This window comes from Thamnophis elegans, chromosome 17, assembly GCF_009769535.1.
Source record: "Thamnophis elegans isolate rThaEle1 chromosome 17, rThaEle1.pri, whole genome shotgun sequence".
NCBI lineage: Eukaryota > Metazoa > Chordata > Lepidosauria > Squamata > Colubridae > Thamnophis > Thamnophis elegans.
Window position 1 is genome coordinate 15663974 of NC_045557.1, and position 21614 is coordinate 15685587.

Here is a 21614-nt window from a genome sequence, read left to right on the forward strand (position 1 = left end):
TCCTTTCTACACTACTACTTGCCTTCGCATTACCCTTACTGTGCAACAGGCCCCTGACAGTCATTGGGTTAACAACTATCACGTAAGATCTCTTGACCCCTCTTTTGATATCTAGTACTCAAGATGAAAATCCGTCCGGAACAGGTCGTTGGCCGGTCATATGTTCCCAGAGTACATCAGCCCCGATGCCCATTTTTCAGAGGACCTTCGCCTGGACAGGAAATGGGATTTTGGGATTTTTGGGCTCTTCCGATGTCTTGTAAGCATTTTCTGTTACACCTTTTGCTAATGATGTTGGGAGTGGGAATTGTGCTTTTAATCATATGGGGGGCATGTGAATATGAACGCAAAAATAAGAAGGGAATAGTGGAGGATATTCAAGAAATTCCTTTCACACACAACCACTCAAAAAGAGCGATCATTCCATATTCCAATGGGAAAAACTGCAATTCTCAAGGGATATGCATCTACCCTCACAATACATACGGAGAAGCCAATACACAAGTTACCTTAACTTGTTATTTGGAAAATTCAAAAGCACCGTGTTTAATTACATGGCAATTTTTGCCTGCAAAATACAAAAAGGCAATCCAAAATGTGAGAGGTATTTCACACCCGAAAGAGAATGGCTGCTCTTCACATATTAGAATAAGAATTACAGAGAATTCTATAGGTTGGTATCAATGCACACAATACCAAAAAGGGTTACCTAATAAAATAATAAAAACAGAAGTAACTTCAAGAGCAAGTATAAAATTTCCCCCAGTTAGTGAGTGGTTCTTAACACTATTGAGTTATCAACAAGAGATAGGAGGAGACAGCTTTCGCCACCTAACAAAAAGAGAGATAAAAGAGGACATTTGCACAGCCTGTTTACAAAAAACCAAACAAGGCAAAACTATTTCCATGACCTTAATATATTATACTATGAAACCTGAATGCAATGGAACCTTAATACCACCATGCACACATAACAATACACAATACAATCAATGTTATACACCAAATGGAATACAATGTTATGAACCGAAAGCGGTAGGACCTATAACAAGTAGCATCTATGTTTATGGCTATAAAGGAGGATCAACTAGTTTAAAACATCAATTTCTTACAGCACAAAGATTATCAGGGTACATAGCCCATAATGTTTCAAAGGGAATGGCACCCATTACTGTTTGTTTTGATACATGTTTAGCAATTGCCATAGGGCAAGGAACAGGATCCGCGGGGGTAACTTGTGGAGGACAGTCGTGGGAACAATCATATATCCAAAACCACAGATATTTATTCACTCGCTCGACACTCTCAGCACATGGAGGCTATACCCAACCAAGTGTATATTGGTATACAAGTGGCTATGGACCTAACCATTTCGATCTTTCTATTACTCCAGTCACTACTGATTGTCAATCCCATCACTGCACACCACTCTGCCTTACTGCACAGGTAGCAGGTACTTTAGGCACCCGATACTATCATTATGGTATTGGTATAGATAAAGCAGGAAAGGATCCTTATGGATACATCATTGTAAAGACTGCTGGCTGGGGAATTCTGGGAGTTGAAGTCCGGACATCTTCAAGTTGCCAAGGTTGAGAAACACTGACATGGGTAAGCATTCACGGAGGCCTCCACCCTTAGAAGTTCCGAAATGGCAGGTGGAAGATGTGGTGAGATGCTCCTTGCACTTGCGAAAAACTTCCTTGAGTCTGTCTGCAAATGCTCTGGTGGTCACAGACACAACCCCCAGCACTTCCCACAGGGCCATTTGCCAAGGAGGAACTTCTGCAGAAAAGGTCCTTCCTCGTAGGGAACATAGAATATGGCCAGGACTGGACAAAGGAGTCTGTGACATCCAGTGAGGCTAAACCAAGCCGCGAGCACCGAGAATCTTCACGCTCTTCTCCATGCCCTTCTTGCAGAAAATGACAGGCGTTAGACTTCTCAGGATACGGGAAAAGTCTATTTGGCAGCCAGGTTCAGAAAGCGAGCGAAATGGCTAGCATTGCAAGTTCTGAACAACCTTCATTATCGAAGCAGGCGTTCTTATACATTCCCAAAAGCAATGCAACACGGAAACACTTAACTCACTTCTTAGTGGTTACCTTGAGGAGAGAAGCCTTAGGAGACGGGGGTCTTACTTCTCCTTTTGTTTATGGAGGACGTGCCATTAAGGAACTTTAATTGAACCTTGGACTTTTGACATAGGTTTTGACATAGGGACGTTGTCTGGAACATCTTGTGGTTAGGCACCGGCTTCCTCTTCTTTTGCAAGCTGCAACTCTGCCTATGTGGCTTTTTAATAAGGGGTCCCGAGAGGCTGTCCAGCCTGACCCAGTAGGTTGTCACACTTAATGTCCAAATCTCACTTTACGTCCTACTTTACCCTCCTTGGCTCCTCGCAACTGCAATAGATGCCCAGATGAGGCTTTTGGGGCTGTCGGGCTGAAAACCGAATCCCTATTCGCCCCAAAAGCGGCTGCAGCAGTAAAGAAGGCCTCCAGGTGGCTGCCGGCTTAAAAACATGGCCACGGGAATGCTGACCGAGCCTCCGGAGCCCGTCATTCTGTCCATTTCTGCACACTCATAAATCTTTTAATTATGGCATCTGCAACGGTCGCTAAGTGTGAAAAATGGTCATCAGTCACTTTTTTCAATGCCATTGCAACTTTGGTCACTAAAGTGATGATGTTTGCTGCATATCAATAGAATAAAAAAGTTGTTACACTCCTACTTGGCAGTTTCAACACACAGCCTCAATTGTTCTAATGTAGCGTCAGTTGTTGCTACTTTTCAATAGATAGATGACAGGTAGGTAGGTAGGTAGGTAGGTAGGTAGGTAGGTAGGTTTATTCTGAAGATAAAAGTTTATGTACACCAGGAACTTTTGAATGAAAGCTGGGAGAGGAAATTGGACAAATGAACAGAATAGTATAGTACTCTAAAGGAATAAATATGCTCTGGCTAATAAATGCACAGAGCAAAGATGTATAAAAATAGAAATGTCAGTATGAAATTACAAGCTATTACCTTATGCATTAATTAAATATATATCCTGCTCCCCCCCTCCCAACTCAAGGTGGCCTGCATGGTGCCATCTCCTCCAATTTTTTATCACCTTCTGAGTTAAGCTAAGTGAAGATAGAGGAATAACCAAAGTCACCTCCTGTATTGAGTTTCTGTGCTTGAGAATAGGGCAGAGCCTGACTTCCCACATCCGACACCTGCTAGAGGCTGTGAGAGTTTTCTTTCTGAGCAAGAAAATTTTGTGACCAGCCATGTCACAAAATCTATTAATGAAAGGATAAATCCCTATTTGCGAAATAGCCAGAATATTCTCCCAAAATTTAAAAGATTCCTCTTCTGGAATTACAAAGGATGTCTAAAAGCGCTGTGCCAGAGAGGGAGGATGATCATTAAGGTGGAAGAGTAGAAATACAATAGAGAAATTCATCTTCAAGCTTTCTTTTGCTCTGCTGGGGGATTGGGGCAAGTCATTTTCTGTTAGCTCTACCTACTTCATGAAAGTATTTTGGAAAAATGGGAGAAAGGAGGTGATGCTTTGAGTTCCTAAACGGAAAAAAGGAATATATATCTAAAAAATAAATGTTAAGTCAGATTTTTCCCTGCAAAGTGTTCATGAAATAGACCAGGTTGAAAAAAAGATTCCAACAAAATTACCCCTAATCGGTTATGGAATAATTAAGGCTGACTCTGAAGTAGTTAAATATATAATAATTATGCTAACTAATAATATAAGACTGTAGGGATTAATATCAGTAGCTTTTCTACTGCCCATAAGCTATTTTCTTAAAATCTAGGTGTGAATGCTCTATATTATTATTTAATGTTGAGATACCAAAAAGATGCACACAAAGACAATACAAAGACTTGAAACTACAGGTAGTCCTAGACTCAACAACAATACATTTAGTGACTATTTAAAGTTACAACAGCACTGAAAAAAGTGACTTATGACAAGTTTCTACACTTCTAAATGTTGCAGCATCTCCAGGGTCATGTGATCAAAATCAATGGACGGACGGACCATGCAGACTTTCTCCACACCTGCTTAGCGACCCTTCTTGTCCCCCCACAGTCCAGTCCAGTGTCTTACCTGTTCCTGCTGCCTCTCTGCCTGCCTCTCCCTGTTCCTTCCATCCATCGCATCAGAGTTCAGCTGATTCTGCCCTGGTAAGGGAACCGGGTTTTTTTCTTTTCTTTTTTCAATGTATTTTAAAATAGTATGTTATTTATTGTGCATAGGATTTTTTAAAATAGTTTTATTCTGTGTGGATTCTTTTTTTAAATTGTCTTAGACTATTTAAGAAAAGATTCTATCCGAAATAAATCGAAACAACCCATTTTTAAAAATTCTATGCACAATATAGAACTTTTAAAAATGGTTTATTTCAATTTATTCTGTGTGGAATAGTTTGAAATTTTTTACTTCAATTTATTCTGCGTGGATTCTTTTTTTAAATTGTCTTAGACTATTTTAAAAAAGATTCTATCCGAAATAAATTGAAATAAACCATTTTTAAAAATTTTATGCACAATACATTTCAAAGTATTGTGCATAGAATTTTTTAAAAAGGTTTATTTCCATTTATTTTGGATAAAATCTTTTTTTAAATAGTCAGGAGTCATTGACACTGAATTTGCACTTTTAATAATCAGGAAGCACATACTGAGTTTCTTTGAAAGAAAATCCAATAATTTAAAAATCCAATAATGTGTTTCCTAGTATAATTTGATTGCTTATTAGTAACCTATGACTATCACTAAGTGTTGTAGCTTATGATTCTTGATGAATGTATTCTATTTTATTTTTCTTTATGTACACTGAGAGCATATTCACCAAAGACAAATTCCTTGTGTGTCCCATCACACGTGGCCAATAAATTATTCTATTCTACTCTACTCTATTCATTTCTATTTCAATTCTAATAAGGAGTTTACCTTCTCTCTCTTGAAAATGTAAGCTAGCATAAGGCATTATAATGCAAGCTAGCCTTAGCTTTCAAACAGTTCATTTAGTGACCAAAGTTACAATGGCATTGAAAAAAGTGACTGATGACCATTTTTCACACTTAGCGACCATTTTCACACTTAGCGACCGTTGCAGCATCCTCATGGTCACACGATCAAAATTTTGATGTTTGGCAACAGATTCGTATTTATGATGGTTTCAGTGTCCTGGGGTCATGTAATCGCCTTTTGTGACCTTTTGACAAAGTCAAATGGGGAAAACAGATTCACTTATGCTACTAACTTATCGGCTGCAGTTATTCACTTAAGAACTGTGGCAAGAAAGGTGGTATAATGGGGCAAAATTCACCTAACAAATGTCTCAGGAAGAAAAATTTTGGGCTCAGCTGTGGTCAAGGACTACCTGTACATTAACCACCCTTTCTCTGGAGACAGCATGGTCATTTTCACTGCTTCAACTGTGGGAGGGGGGTTCTTGGGGAGCAAAACATTTTTGGTTCCTACACCTGTGGATTAACATCACGTCTCCTTGGATGAGCAGCCAGGGATAGAATCTGATTCCTTTAGGTCAGTGCTTCTCAACCTTGGTCCACCTGAAGATGCGTGGACTTCAACTCCCAGAATTCCCCAGCCAGCTGGCTTGGCGGATTCTGGGAGTTGAAGTCCACGCATCTTCAGGTGGACCAAGGTTGAGAAACACTGCTTTAGATGGAGAGAAAAGTTGATGGAAAGAATCCTAAAAGCTACTTAATGTTAACAGTAAAATAACTAGATAAAAGCAGAGATTGAGTCTCCAAATCATAGTTAGATAGTAATGTTCTTCTTGCCTTGCAATGAAGAGTAATGGGGACCATTTAAAAAAAAACCTAGCAAGGAGGGAAGTGTGTCAAAATATTGTGCATAGAATTTTTAAAAATGGTTTATTTCAATTTATTTTTGAGAGAATAGAATTTTTAAAAATTCTATGCACAATACATTTCAAAGTATTGAGTATAGAATTTTTTAAAATGGTTTTACTTCAACTTATTCTTTGTGGAATAGTTTGAAATGGTTACAGTGTAAATTATTGCTGGTGTAATACTTAACAATGGTTTCTAAGGATTTCTTTTATTTATAGAATATCTTTTTAAATTATTTTGGGGGGAATTTTATTTTTTAATTATTTATAAAATATATTTACTACAAGAAATGCAATATGTTCAGACCAGGTTTATGTGTCTCAAAGTGGCTGCTATTCTATGGGCAGGCCAGGTTGGTGCAAGGCAGCTTTGCCAGATTTAGTGTTTCACCCTTGTTCAATTTTATATCGTATTAATAGCATTAATTATACGATTATAAAATCGTATAATTTTAATTTTGTTTTAGATTATTAACACAATGAGTAAGAAAAAGAGGATGCATATTACAATACTATTTTTGCGTTGTATGAAAATTTCTGTTGCTCCATATACAATTTTTAGTCAAGCCCACCCACCCCCCTCTTGTCCATGGTGTCCCCTCTTTACCAATCTGAAAATCTGGTCACCTTATACAAGACCTACAAGCGCTGCCTGGTGGGAACATGCCCCATTCTGAATTTTGCTATCTTTTTCCTCCCATTTTTCTATTGTATATGTTTTAACAAAATAGTTTCAATGATTTTATTGTTATTTTATTTTGGGGGCTTATTGGGGGGTTGTTTATGTTCTAATTTTAATGGCAGCTACATACATTGAATATATCACTAAATAAAATGTGGTAAACTGATTTCTTGACTTTGAAGTTTCCATTCCCCTCCCACAAAAGGGGAAGCCTGTTTACAGTGATAACTGTGGACAACGATACATTTTGAAAAAGTTGGACAAAGTTTCTTTGAAATGTCTCACAAGATTGTTCTCCGACTGTGCTTCTCAGTGCTTTTCTTAAGAGCTGGTAAGTTGTTTTTACTGTGTTTCTAGCGGATTCAAACCAGGACTGAAATGAATGTTTTGTCTTTTTGGGTTCATCATAATTTTCAGATTTAAAGATTTAAAACTGCGGTGGAACTTTATCTCCACCCAAAAAAGCTGAGTTGGAGAACCTCAAGAAAAAGGGAGATAAGTTTGAAATAAATTCTAGCATAAGAAATAGAAAACATTTTCTGCATTTTTTCTTTACAAAATATAAGAAACATATAGATAACGCCATTATTTATGTTTTGTGGGAATATGCTACTTAACAGTATAGTCTAAATTAAGAGGACTAAAAATTCAATTTCATACCCAAACATAATGCAGGTCCAGAGCAGTAAATAAAGAATTCAAAGTCCCATTTCATTTCATTTACTCAAATAACCACAAAACATTGAAAAAAACGAGATGAACTGAAAAAGTTAAAAACAGGAAACAGATTTTTTTTAAAGCAAAAACCCCAAAGTTTGGAGAATACAGAAATAATTTTATAATCACCAAGAAATATATTGATTTAAAATAGGCCTAGCTAATATTTTAATCATCAAATGCATTTGTAAAGGTAGACAATTTTTAACAGCAGTATCTTGGTTAGGGCCAGTGAGTGGTTTTTTAATACAATTTTTGTGTAAAGTGAAAATGCAGAAACAGTTTATTGGAACAGTAACGGAAGGAAATAAAATATCTCAAACTGCCAAATACCACAAAGGCAAAAGTGAGGCACAAAAATATCTAAATGCTGAAAAGCAATTGAAATAATCACAAGAACAAAGAATGCTTATCAACAGGAAATATGCATGTGTAAAGCTTGCAGCAATTATGGGTAGCTAGAAAGTGGATAACAGTAAGGAGAATTAGACAACTTGCAGAGCTCAGCTAAAAGTGAGGAATAGAGATGGCCGGCAGCCAATGAAACGCCTGTTAGAGAACTCCTGGGGCCTTCGTTAGCCAAGGCTTAGGAATGGCACAGCTAGAGACCAATAGAACAAATGGTAGAATTATTGCTAAAGTGTTTTTTAGAGGATATTTCTTATTATTTCACCTTGTCCCGCCTTCTCCTTTAGTGAAAATGTATAAAGCTTTCTTAATCCTTTGTTCTTGGCCTTTTGACCAGGAACCTTTTTCCTTGGAGTCCTCCAATAAAAAGCAATCAGAAAACCTGCCCCTCCTGTCTGGGTCCATCATTGGCTTCCACACCAGGCTCAGACCCCAATTGGGGACAACACAAGTGTGTCTTTAAACAGCAACTACGTGGATACATTTTCTTCCTGGATATCTGAATTTGGAATTCATGCCCAAAAGGAGACCGTCTCCAGTTAAAGAGGAGCTAAGGAGGAGAATCTCCTGCTAGTGAATTTCCTCATAGAAATCAATATCTCATTGTTGGGGAAAAAAAGAAACAGGAAATCATGCAATGTTGATATTCTCCAAGTTGGATTCTTTCTGGGTCTTCAGCTGTTGGAGCCCTCAACATTTGGAAGATGGGCAAAACAGCGTCATGTCCTTGGGGATTCAGCATCATGAAGCCACGCAGGATTTTCATATCTTACTCTCCAAACTCAGGCACTAAGTTTGGTGTGGAGCCGAAAAGAACTTGATTGCCTGAATTGGGGAGAGTTTGAGAGAAGCAAAGGGGAGCCCAACTGCCAATGACTCTGGGTGGCTTACAAGAGAGGACAATAAAACGGGGAAGAAGATGGGCAAAACACTGTATGAAAATCCAAAGCTCCCAATGGCTCAACGGTGAGCCAACCCAGGGGTGGAGGGCTATGTCGCAGGGCACAGTGGCACAGGCAGCAGCCGCAACAGGAGTCCCCTCCACAGAGGGAGAAGGTGTAGGAGGAAAATCACACACACACACAAACACACACGGTTTCCAAGGGCTCAAAAAGGTTGAAAACTGCAACTAGGAAGGGGGCAGTATTGGAGGGGATTTCCCCCCACTGCTGCAGTTTTTGGAAAGGAGGAGCAGGTGGATGTGGAGAGGGAGGGGCTGGTAAGGCAGCTAAAGTGGGGAGGGGCTGGCTGACTACTGTGCTTACTGTCTCTGGGGTGCATAGGGCACTGCACACCAAGACAACTACACACAAGAACAGCTTTCCCCCACCTGCCATCACTCTGCTCAACAACGAATTCCCACACCTCCTCCTAAGACTGCATTACTATCTTCTTCTTACTCTTCTCGGTAACTGTCTCTCCCCACTTATGACTATGTTGCTTTTATCTTTACAATTTAGATGGTTCTGTTTGTTTCTTAGTATGATTTGATTGCTTATTAGTAACTTACGACTATCACCAAGTGTTGTATGTTGATGGATGCCTTTTATTTTACTTCAGGTACACTGTGAGAGGTGATGCACCAAAGACAAATTCCTTGCGTGTCCAATCACACTTGGCCAATAAAGAATTCCCTTCTGCTCTGTCCTATTAACGGAGGACATTTCTTGGGTGAGAAGTGAAAGCAAAGAAAATCCAGTTGCCTCCTGAAAAAGCACCTTTGGGATGAGATCTGCTGCTTGAGCAGAGGGTTGGGCTAGAAGACCTCTAAGGTCCCTTGCAGCTGGCTTGTTCTTATTGTGTCAGCTGAGAAGGGAACTTCCTCCATCGGTCTAAGCCTCACTGGGCTCCAGCATCAGATTAGCTCAGGTCTTCAGTGCAAAACGAGGAGAGCATTAAAAGGGCGGAAAACTCTGTGGCCCCTTCAGCTTTCGCTCGCCTGGCTGCACCCCCAGACCTCCCAACCCACCTTGCCTAGGGGAGGACCCCGGAGGGAGGGAACGGCTGCAGTCCCAGGAGGGACCCTCGGCCTCCCCCTGCCTGAATGCGGGGACCAGGCAGAGGTTTTTCTCCTGTGTGGATCCTTTGATGTGTATAAAGGTTGCCCCTCCAACTGAAGCTCTTTCCACACTCCAGGCATTTATGAGGTTTTTCTCCTGTGTGGATCATTTGATGTGTATAAAGGTTGCTACTCTGACTGAAGCTCTTTCCACACTCCAGGCATTTATGAGGTTTTTCTCCTGTGTGGATCCTTTGATGTTTATAAAGGTTGCCCCTCTGACTGAAGCTCTTTCCACACTCCAGGCATTTATGAGGTTTTTCTCCTGTGTGGATCCTCTGATGTCTATAAAGTTTATCCCTCAGGCTGAAGCTCTTTCCACACTCAAGGCATTTGTGAGGTTTTTCTCCTGTGTGGATCCTTTGATGTTTATAAAGCTTGCCCCTCTCACTGAAGCTCTTTCCACACTCCAGGCATTTATGAGGTTTTTCTCCTGTGTGGATCCTCTGATGTCTATAAAGTTTATCCCTCTGACTGAAGCTCTTTCCACACTCCACACATTTATGAGGTTCTTCTCTTGTGTGGATCCTTTGATGTGTATAAAGCTTGCCCCTCTCACTGAAGCTCTTTCCACACTCCAGACATTTATGAGGTTTTTCTCCTGTGTGGATCCTTTGATGTGTATAAAGGTTGCCCCTCTGACTGAAGCTCTTTCCACACTCCAGACATTTATGAGGTTCTTCTCCTGTGTGGATCCTTTGATGTCTATAAAGGTTGCCCCTCAGGCTGAAGCTCTTTCCACACTCCAGACATTTATGAGGTTTTTCTCCTGTGTGGATCCTTTGATGTGTATAAAGGTTGCTCCTCCAACTGAAGCTCTTTCCACACTCCAGACATTTATGAGGTTTTTCTCCTGTGTGGATCCTTTGATGTTTATAAAGGCTGCTCCTCTGACTGAAGCTCTTTCCACACTCCAAACATTTATGAGGTTTTTCTCCTGTGTGGATCCTTTGATGTCTGTAAAGGCTGCACCTATGACTGAAACTCTTTCCACACTCCAGACATTTATGAGGTTCTTCTCCTGTGTGGATCCTTTGATGTGCATAAAGGTTGCTCCTCCAACTGAAGCTCTTTCCACACTCCAGACATTTATGAGGTTTTTCTCCTGTGTGGATCCTTTGATGTCTATAAAGGCTGCTCCTCTGACTGAAGCTCTTTCCACACTCCAGACATTTATGAGGTTTTTCTCCTGAATGGGCCTTTAGATGGTTTCGAAGATACTTATTTCTCTTGAAGAATTTTTCACATTCCGGGCACTGATATCTCTCTTCTTCCTCCTGGATCCTTTGGGGATTTCGGGGTCTTCCGAAGGACCCTCCGCCCTCCAGGCTCGTCTCGGCGTTTCCCCCCGTTTCCTCCTCCCCGCATCGCCCTCCAGGCAGCCGCCTTTCCCGGGCTCCCGCTGGGCTCATCCCTCCTGCAGCTCCGGAGCCCCCCGGCCTTTCCCCGCCGTCTCCCGGGGCTGCTCCGAGGGGCCCGCTCTCCTCCTCCTCTCGGGCGGCGCTTCCTTCCTTCCCTCCCCCGCCGGGCTCCTCCGTCGTCCTGCAGGGGAGAAAGAGAGGCGGGTCACGGCGGCGTCCCCTTCACCGCAGGAGAGGCCCAGGCCGAGGCCTCCCCTCCCGAGGACCCAAAGGAGACCCTCCCAGGCTGCCACTCCATCCCATCAGCCTCTACTTACTTCCGGTTTCTCCGCCTCCGAAGCAAACCGCTCCTTCCGTCAGCTCTCTGGTTCCGAAAGTGAAGGCGCTCCATTTCCCAGCCCCTCCTCTCCAGGCACCGCCTCCTTGTCGTTCCCCCAAAGGAGAGAAAGGGACCCGCTAGAACCAGGGACGTGCAGTCACTAGAGGCAGGGGAGGCGGGGCCTCACCAGTCTCCTGAGGGAAAGGAAGAATTTTAAATAATTTTTTTTAAATAATTAAAGCCAGGGTGGTTGCTACCAGATTCAAAGTCACAGTGGCTTGGTGTCTGCTCTCAGTGTTAACTATGGGAGGAGGCCAGAGAACTCGGGGCCTCTTTTGCTTAAGGAATTTTTCGCCTTTTAAAAGTTAAGGCGGAGTTAACAAGCGAACACTTTCATATGCAAAAGAGGCACTGATTCTCCCGCCTCCTGATCGGGGAGCAGCGAATCATGCCTTAAGAGCACGCTTACGTTGGGCGGACAAGAGGAGAGTTGAGAGAGTTTCCACAGCTGGAAAAGGTGGATTGGACGGAGGGAGAGGGGGGTTCAAATTTATTGTAATTTAATTTGTAATTTGTAATTTAATAAAAAATTTAATTTTTTATTGTGAGGTTTGTGTGCGTTTTTTCTTTCTTTCTTCACAGCGGTGGGGTCGGAGGAGGCAGGGGGGCGAGGCGGCGGAGCACGGAAGCGGCAGGGACATTCTCGCTGCTGTGTTTCAACAGGCCAGGTGTCTCGCATTTATGTCCGCCATAAACGTGAGACACCTGGCCTGTTCGACACAGTGGTGGTGGGGGGAGGAATTGGCTGGGTGGGCTGGCTGGCTGGGGAGAGGAGACCCCTTTAAAGCCCAGCATCGAGTGGGGAGGAGGAGGAGGAGGAGGAGGAGGAGGAGGAGGAGAGCGGTGAGTCCAGGCAGGGAGCAGGTCAGGGGTGGGTGGGTGGGCTGACTGCAGGCTGGGTCAGCAGGATTGTTCGTATGTGTTTTTAATTATCATGTGGGGACTGCTTGTGTGAGCGGCTGAGTATGTTTGATTCGGAGGACCTGCCGGGGAATGCGGGGGTCGCCGGGGTGGTTGGGGGGACCACGGCCACGGGAGTGGGTCGGAGCATTACGGTCATAACAGGGAGGGGCAGATATGGCGGGGACTTTAGGGCTGGCCATTACCGGGGAAGGAGGGCTCGCTACATCACAGAGATCCCTCCTTCCGGCCCTATGAGTCCCACTCCAAGGCCAGATGGCGTGAGTAATCAGGACCCTGGTCTCAGGCTGTTGTCGCTAAATGCCAGGTCTGTTGTTTACAAGGCTCCCCTCGTCCGGGACTTAATTTTAGACGAGAGGGCAGATCTGGCATGTATTACTGAAACCTGGCTGGGCATGGAGGGAGGAGTCCCCCTCGTAGAGATGTGCCCAGATGGATTTCAGGTGCTTCATCAGCCGAGAGCCCAGGGAAGGGGTGGCGGTGTGGCTATTGTTATCCGGGAGTCTTTAGCACCTCGTAGGATCCCTGCTCTGGAGCTTGTCGGGTGTGAGTCCCTGCTGGTGAAGTTGGTCCTCAAGGGTCAAGTGGGTTTGCTGCTAACGTACCTGCCTCCCAACAGCGTTGCAGCAGCCCTCCCCTCGCTCCTCGAGTCAGTAGCCGAGCTAGCAATTGAGTTCCCCAGGCTTATGGTCCTGGGGGACTTTAATCTGCCTTCGCTCGGTGAACACTCTGACGGGGCGCAGGAGTTCATGGCTTCCATGATGGCCATGGGCTTGACCCAGGTAATTCGGGGCCCAACCCATTCAGCGGGTCACATGCTCGACCTCGTATTCCTCTCGGAGCAGTGGACTTGTGATCTTGGTCTGAGGGGTAATGAGATCATACCCCTGTCGTGGTCAGACCACTGCCTACTGAGGCTTGACTTTCGGAGGCCAAACCCCCACTGTAGGGAGGAGAAACCGACCAGGTGGTTCTGCCCCAGGCGACTTATGGACCCTTTGAGGTTCCAGACGGAGCTTGGGGTTATTCCTGATACTCTCGCCCAGTGGAGTTCAGTGGAGACTCTGGTTGCTGCCTGGCACTCGGCAGCATCGGAGTCCCTTGACCGGATTGCGCCACTACGGCCCCTCCGGGTCGGCGGATCCCTGAGGCCTCCTTGGTTCACCGAGGAGCTCCGGGAGAGGAAGCGTCGGAGGAGACGCCTAGAGCACCTATGGAGGTCCGATAAATCCGAATCGAACCGAGCACTCTTAACAACCTGCATCAAGGAATACATCAGGGCACTGAGGACGGCAAAAAGAACGTATATTGCCACCTTGGTTGCGTCCGCTGAGTCCCGCCCAGCCGCCCTGTTTAGGATAACCCGCTCCCTCCTAAATAGGAGGGATACGGGGGACCCCTTGCAGGGTAGGGCTGAGGATTATGTCCAGTTCTTAGCGGACAAAGTTGCTCAGTTTCGGTCGGATTTGGACTCCACTTTTGCAGATCCAGCCGAGGCACAAGGGGATAAATTGGCAGACCATCTCTGGGTTGAGTTTCAGGATGTTGCCCCTGGGGATGTGGACAAGGCCATAAGAGCTGTGAGTGCCTCCACTTGTGTACTGGAACCCGTGTCCCTCCTGGCTGGTTGCCAATAGCAGTGAGGTGACACAAGGCTGGATCCAGGCGGTCGTTACCGCCTCCCTTTGGGAGGGGCACTTCCCCGCCGCACTTAAAGCGGCGGTGGTGAGACCCCTCCTGAAGAAACCATCTTTGGGAAGAAGGCGGGGCTTAGCAGTGAGAAGACGGAGTTTCAGGCTATTCCTGAAATTCCCCTATTCCGAAGGATTTTTGGACGGGTCATGGACCCTAGCTGTCCCGGAGACGACAGTGAAAGGTGAGGGGAGACCCAGTGACCTCAGAGACGTTCGCAAAGTCTCTGGGGGGGGGCTTGGTATTAACCCCTCCTGCCAATTCCTTTTTGGATTAGCTGTATGCTAACTGAAACTGCAGGTTGCCCCTAAGAATGGTAGAAGTGATGTCATCTGGTAAGCTGATTTTATTATTCAAAGAGAGACGGTCCGCACTAAAAATTTAAGCTAATTGAAACCAAAGAATAGAAGAACTTAGCGGCGAATTGGTCTTTTTTTTTTAATGGCTTTATGGCTGGTGGTTACTTTATTTCTTAAACACTTCAAGGAATTCTTTGACATTCCCCCCCTTGACTCTTTCCAAGTGGGTTGTAAAGCTAACCTTCTACTAATTAGCCCTTCACGATCTGACACTTTTATTGCTTGGCTGTGTTTAAGATCAGATAAAAACGCACAGCTTCCAGCGTGTTTTTACTTGCAAATTCTAACTACGACACAACATGGCGTCGGAATATATTCCTAAGGGCTCCCTCCAGATTCTTCTTTCTGCATTTCGAAAGCTGTTTGATTCATTCCAAAAATTTGAAAAAAAATTGGATTACTTGACTTTAAAATATGAAGGAAAAGGTGAGAAGGTTGAATGTTTGAATGTTCCTGAAATACAAGTGGAAAATGTGAGAAATGACGTCTGGTCTATCTCAGAGGAAGAAAGGAATGCCATGCTGGAAAGGGGGGGGAGCTATAAAGAAGATTCATTTTAAGAGACAGAGCGCAGGAGAAATGAAAACTCCACCCTTGAGAATTAAAATCAATTTGAAAAGTTTTACAAGCCTGAGACAACATTATTATCTCATCAGTGACATTCTGAGCAAAAAGGTGCGAAGATATCCCTGTTTTGGACTTGCTTATAAAAACAATTGGTAAATTTATTCAACTAATGGCAATAGGATTGAGAAGATTTTGCTATTGGAGAGACATAGGCTGACAGATGGAAGAATACAACTTAAAATTAGCTAAATCTGATTACTCTTATTTGTAATAGATATAGCTGAATAATAATTGATATTGATAGTAATGTATATAATGTGGAGTTGATATGATAAATAATAATTGGATATGAGAAAGGAAGGTTGGAAATACTTTTGGGCTACACATAAATAATAACCTTTATATTACAATATTGTGATAATCACAATAATTATCACTACTAAAAAATAAAATAAAATATATATAGTTAAATATTAATTAATATGGGGAAATGTTATGATATATGATACAACTACTAAGAAGGGAGAATGATAATAAATTATATTGCATGGAGGATGGAATTCTTGGTATTAAATATTATGGATATTCAGTTAAAATAGGATATGAGGATTTGATGTCAATAGAGGATTTTACAAACAAGTAAATGAAATGTCAGCATGTAGTTATGAATTAACTTTTTGGCATAGTTAAGGTTGAAAGACATTTAAATAATTGTAGTTAACTAGAAGTGGAGGTATAATGATGTCAATATGGTAAACATTTGAGTTAAGATATTTGAATTAATATGAATTAATGGAAGAGATGCACCAAAACGTATTGTAACCAGCTGATACACACACATATATATATATATATATATATATATATATATATATATATATATATATATATATATATATATATATATATATATATATAAATATAAACCTGTGGTTTTTTTTCTTTTTTTCTTTTTTCTTTTTTTCCCTCCCTGCCTTGTCTTTTGTTCTTTTTGTCTCCTTTGTTTTTGTCTTTTTTGTTTTTGTTTTTATTTTTTCTTTTCCCACTGGTGTGGGCATGTATTGTTTAAGATTTTTTATTATTATCAATATTTTCAAATAATAATTACAGTCAAATGAAAATGGATATATGACAATGGTGATATGTATGAATATCTGAGTTAAAATATTTGAGTTAATATGTGTTATGTTTGTTGACTGTGGAGGAGATGTACCAAAGTTTATTTGTGATTGACTGATACATTTTCTATAACATGTAAAGAAAGATATTGTACTTGTTTTAAATCGAAATAATAATAATAATTTTAAAAAAAGAATTAAAAAAAAAAAAAGAAACCATCTTTGGATCCAGCCATTCTCAACAATTACCATCCAGTCTCCAACCTCCCCTTTGTTGGGAAGGTTGTTGAGAAGGTGGTGGCCTTCCAGATTCAACGGTCCTTGGAGGAAGCTAGTTACCTTGACCCCTTCCAGTCCGGCTTCAGACCTGGTTACAGCACAGAAACCGCTTTGGTCGCATTGACCGATGATCTCTGGAGAGCCAGGGATGGAGGCCATGCATCCATCCTGGTTCTCCTTGACCTCACGGCGGCTTTCAATACCATCGACCATGGTATCCTTCTGCGACGACTGCGGGAGGTGGGGGTGGGAGGCACTGTTTTGCAGTGGTTCTCCTCCTACCTCTCGGACAGGTCGCAGTCGGTGTTGGTTGGGGGGCAGAGATCGACCCCTAGGCCCCTAACATATGGGGTGCCGCAGGGTTCGGTCTTATCCCCCCTACTATTTAACATCTACATGAAACCGCTGGGCGAGATCATTCGGAGGCACGGGATAAGATACCACCAATAAGCGGACGACACTCAGATGTATCTGTCCGCCCCGTGCCAACTCAATGAAGCGGTGGACGTGATGAACCGGGGTCTCGAAGCCGTTAGGGACTGGATGAGAGCTAACAAACTGGTACTCAACCCGGACAAGACCGAGTGGCTGTTGTGTTTCCCTCCCAATAAATTGGCTAGTGTTCCATCACTCAGGCTGGGGGGCCAAATTTTATACCCCTCAGACAGGGTTCGCAACTTGGGAGTCCTCCTGGACCCACAGCTGACCTTTGACCATCACCTGTCGGCAGTGACCAGGGGGGCATTTGCCCAGGTTCGCCTGGTGCGCCAGTTGCGACCCTACCTGAACCGGGAGGCTCTCACAACGGTCACTTGGGCCCTTGTGACCTCTAGGCTGGAATACTGCAACGTGCTCTACATGAGGCTGCCCTTGAAGAGCATCCGGCGACTTCAGCTAGTCCAGAATGCGGCCGCGCGAGTGATTGTGGGCGCACTGCGGTTCGCCCACATAACACCTATCCTCCGCGAGCTGCGCTGGCTACCTGTTGATCTCCGGGTGCGCTTCAAGGTGCTACTTACCACTCATAAAGCCCTCCATGGTAGTGGATCTGAGTACTTGAGAGACCGCCTCCTGCCAATTACCTCCTTACAACCTATTAGATCGCACAGATTAGGCCTCCTCCGAGTTCCATCTGCCAGTCAGTGTCGACTGGCGACTACGCGGAGGAGAGCCTTTTCAGTAGTAGCTCCGACCCTTTGGAACGATCTCCCCGCGGAGATTCGCACCCTCACCACCGTCCAGACCTTCCGCACAGCCCTCAAGACCTGGCTATCCCGTCAGGCCTGGGGATAAAGATTCTAATCCGTCCCCACCCGAATGATGAATGAATGTTGTGTTCTATTTTTACTTATGTATTGTCTCATGTCTTGTCTTGTATTCCCCTCCCCATAAATTGTAGGCCGCCCTGAGTCCCCTCAGGGAAAAGGGCAGCCTATAAATAATAAACAAAAAAAAATGAAGAGGCGGGGGGGCAAGGCGGTGGAATGCGATGGCGGCGAGAAGCATCTCAGATGGAGCCAGGACACCCGGAAGGCAAGCTGGCACTTAAAGGCATGCCGAAGTGCCGGCTTGCCTTCCGGGTGTCCCGGCTCCATCTGAGATGCTTCTCGCCACCGTCACGCTCCACCCCCTTGCCCCCCCGCCTCCTCTGACAAACAATCCTGATGCCCCGGCCTGCAGCCAGCCCAGCACCGAGCGGGGACGAGGAGGAGGAGGAGGAGAAGAGTGGTGAGTCCAGGCAGGGAGCAGGTCGGGCGAGGGGTGGGTGGGCTGGCTGCAGGATTGTTCATCGGAGGAGGCGGGGGGCAAGGCGGTGGAGCGCGATGGCGGCGAGAAGCAACACCCCCGCCACTGTGTCCGACAGGCGCCTCGCGTTTATGTCCGCCATAAATGCGAGACGCCTGTCGGACACAGTGCCGGGGACGTTGTTTCTCGCCGCTGCTGCAGTCTTGCCTCACCAACGGTAACCGTCACCGCACGTCACTGCGTGGACTACAAAAAAGAGTTTGAGACTTTGGAAAAAGTGCAGAGAACTAAGATGATCGAAGGCCTGGAGACTGAAACATATGAAGAACAATTGCAGAATTTGGGTCTGGCTAGTCTAAGGGAAAAAGAAGAATTAGGGGAGACAGCATAGCAGTCTCCCAGTATTTGAGGGGCTGCCACCAAGAAGACCTGGTCAAATTATCCTCCAAAGCACTGAAAGACAGGACAAGAAACAATGGTTGGAAACTAACCAAGGAGAGAATCAACCTGGAATTAAGGAGAAACTTCCTAGCTGTGAGGACAATTAACCAGTGGAACAGCTGGCCACCAGAAATTGTGGGTGCTCCATCACTGGAGGCTTTTAAGAAGAAATTAGACAGCAACTACACAAAGAGTATAGGTTCTCCTGCTTGAGCAAGGGGCTGGACTAGAAGACCTTCAAGGTCCCTTCCTGCTCTATTCTATTGTAGGAATACCAATGCCCTAAAACTAATGCTGGCAATTGGTGTGGAATGTTTTTATTTAAGATCCAGTTAAGGGAAAACGATCTTAAGTTTGAAATTCGTTGCAACCTGTTTGTTCCCTAATCTAAGGAAGCAGTTCTTTCCACCCATCACATCTGCAACCCCTCGTAGCTTATCTGCAGCAACTTATGTTCTCTAAATATGCCAGAGTCTTATCAGAAAAAGCCGAAATGCTTCGTTTTGAAGATCCCGTTTCCACAGCCCCAAATTCCCCATCCAATTGCATTTCCATGCTCTCTTTCTAGTTCTCCACGTGAGTATAAATAGGGCCCCAAAGATGGATCCACACGCCTCCATGAGACCATGCGTGGTCTGTTGGGGTGGCCTTTGCTCCAGGCTAAGATGCATCACATGCTGCTCACGGGGCTACTCATGTGCTACTCCTTATTTTTCCCTCCCTCCCATTGTATGTCCTTCTATGCATCTTTTCCACACTGTCCTTGTTGCAAACTAAGAACAGAATAACAGAGGTGGAAGGGACCTTGGAGGTCTTCTAGTCCAGCCCCTTTGCCCAAGCAGGAGATCCTTACAGAATAACAGAGGTGGAAGGGACTTTAGAGGTCTTCTAGTCCAGCCCCTTTGCCCAAGCAGGAGATCCTTACAGAATAACAGAGGTGGAAGGGACTTTAGAGGTCTTCTAGTCCAGCCCCTTTGCCCAAGCAGGAGATCCTTACAGAATAACAGAGGTGGAAGGGACTTTAGAGGTCTTCTAGTCCAGCCCCTTTGCCCAAGCAGGAGATCCTTACAGAATAACAGAGGTGGAAGGGACCTTGGAGGTCTTCTAGTCCAGCCCCTTTGCCCAAGCAGGAGACCCTTACAGAATAACAGAGTTGGAAGGGACCTTGGAGGTCTTCTAGTCCAGCCCCCTTGCTCAAGCAGGAGATCCTTACAGAATAACAGAGGTGGATCTTCCAACTTCACTCTGATTCCAATACCACTCCAGAAATGGTTAAGGGCCAGTGGTGGGTTCCGGATCTGGCATTGTCCACATGGACGCGTGCATGCGTCGTACCTGCCTGCGATGCCCCCACAAGTCTCCATGCCGCTCCAGCTGCTTGGCGGAGCATCGCACAGGTGCTGTATGCGCCATGCGTGTGCATGGAAGTGCCGAAGGCTTAAAGCACCAGTAAGGAGCTCGGGCAGGTGGGTGGGCCCTCCGGAGCACCATCCCGGAACGGTACCCGGTGCTCCAGGCAGGCTCCGGTACACCCATACCAGGGCGTACGACCTGCAACCACCCCTGGTAAGGGGGCTCATGAAAGCCCCAGACGCTGCATTCAAAAAGGTGGTCAGAAGAGGGTCCATTACACACACTCGGATTTCAACCTAACAATTTGGTAATTTAGTGCATTAGCATTTCCGCATCAAATCCCAAAGTAGTTTTACAATTATTTCAATTGCTTTTCAGCATTTAGATATTTTTGTGCTTCACTTTTGTCTTTGTGGTATTTGGCAGTTTGAGCTATTTTATTTCCTTCCGCTACTGTTCAAAAAACTGTTTCTGCATTTTCACTTTACACAAAAATTGTATTAAAAAAACCCTCACTGGCCCTAACCAAGATACTGCTGTTAAAAATTGTCTACCTTTACAAATGCATTTGATGATTAAAATATTAGCATATTTTAAATCAATATATTTCTTGGTGATTATAAAATTATTTCTGTATTCTCCAAACTTTGGGGTTTTTGCTTTTAAAAAAATCTGTTTCCTGTTTTTAACTTTTTCAGTTCATCTCGTTTTTTTCAATGTTTTGTGGTTATTTGACTACATGAAATGAAATGGGACTTTGAAATGTTTATTTACTGCTCTGGACCTGCATTATGTTTGGGTATGAAATTGAATTTTTAGTCCTCTTAATTTAGACTATACTGTTAAGTAGCATATTCCCACAAAACATAAATAATGGCGTTATCTATATGTTTCTTATATTTACAAAAGAAAAAATGCAGAAAATGTTTTCTATTTCTTGTGCTAGAATTTATTTCAAACTTATCTCCCTTTTTCTTGAGGTTCTCCAACTCAGCTTTTTGGGTGGAGATAAAGTTCCACCACAGTTTTAAATCTTTTAATCTGAAAATTATGATGAATCCAAAAAACAAAACATTCATTTCAGTTCTGGTTTGAATCTGCTAGAAACACAGTAAAAACAACTTACCAGCTCTTAAGAAAAGCACTGAGAAGCACAGTCGGAGAACAATCTTGTGAGACATTTCAAAGAAACTTTGTCCAACTTTTTCAAAATGTGTCGTTGTCCGCAGTTATCACTGTAAAGAGGCTTCCCCTTTTGTGGGAGGGGAATTGAAACTTCAAAGTCAAGAAATCAGGTTACCACATTTTATTTAGTGATATATTCAATGAATGTAGCTGCCATTAAAATTAGAACATAAACAACCCCCCAATAAGCCCCCAAAATAAAATAACAATAAAATCATTGAAACTATTTTGTTAAAAAATATACAATAGAAAAATGGAAGGAAAAAGATAGCAAAATTCAGAATGGGGCATCTTCCCACCAGGCAGCGCTTGTAAGTCTTGTATAAGGTGACCAGATTTTCAGATTGGTAAAGAGGGGACACCATGGACAAGAGGGGGGGGGGGGCCTTGACTAAAAATTGTATATGGAGCAACAGAAATTTTCATACAACGCAAAAATAGTATTGTAATATGCATC

At 43.7% G+C, this 21614-nt stretch overlaps 1 long non-coding RNA gene across 1 annotated transcript; it reads right to left on the bottom strand.

Moving 5' to 3' along the window:
• Positions 1–11257: 11257 nt before the first annotated feature.
• Positions 11258–21185, bottom strand: LOC116519991. Its single transcript, XR_004256707.1, has 3 exons — positions 21099–21185; positions 11435–11630; positions 11258–11298 (listed from the first exon to the last, which is right to left on the bottom strand). It is a non-coding gene; the product is annotated as an uncharacterized LOC116519991 (long non-coding RNA).
• Positions 21186–21614: the final 429 nt, after the last annotated feature.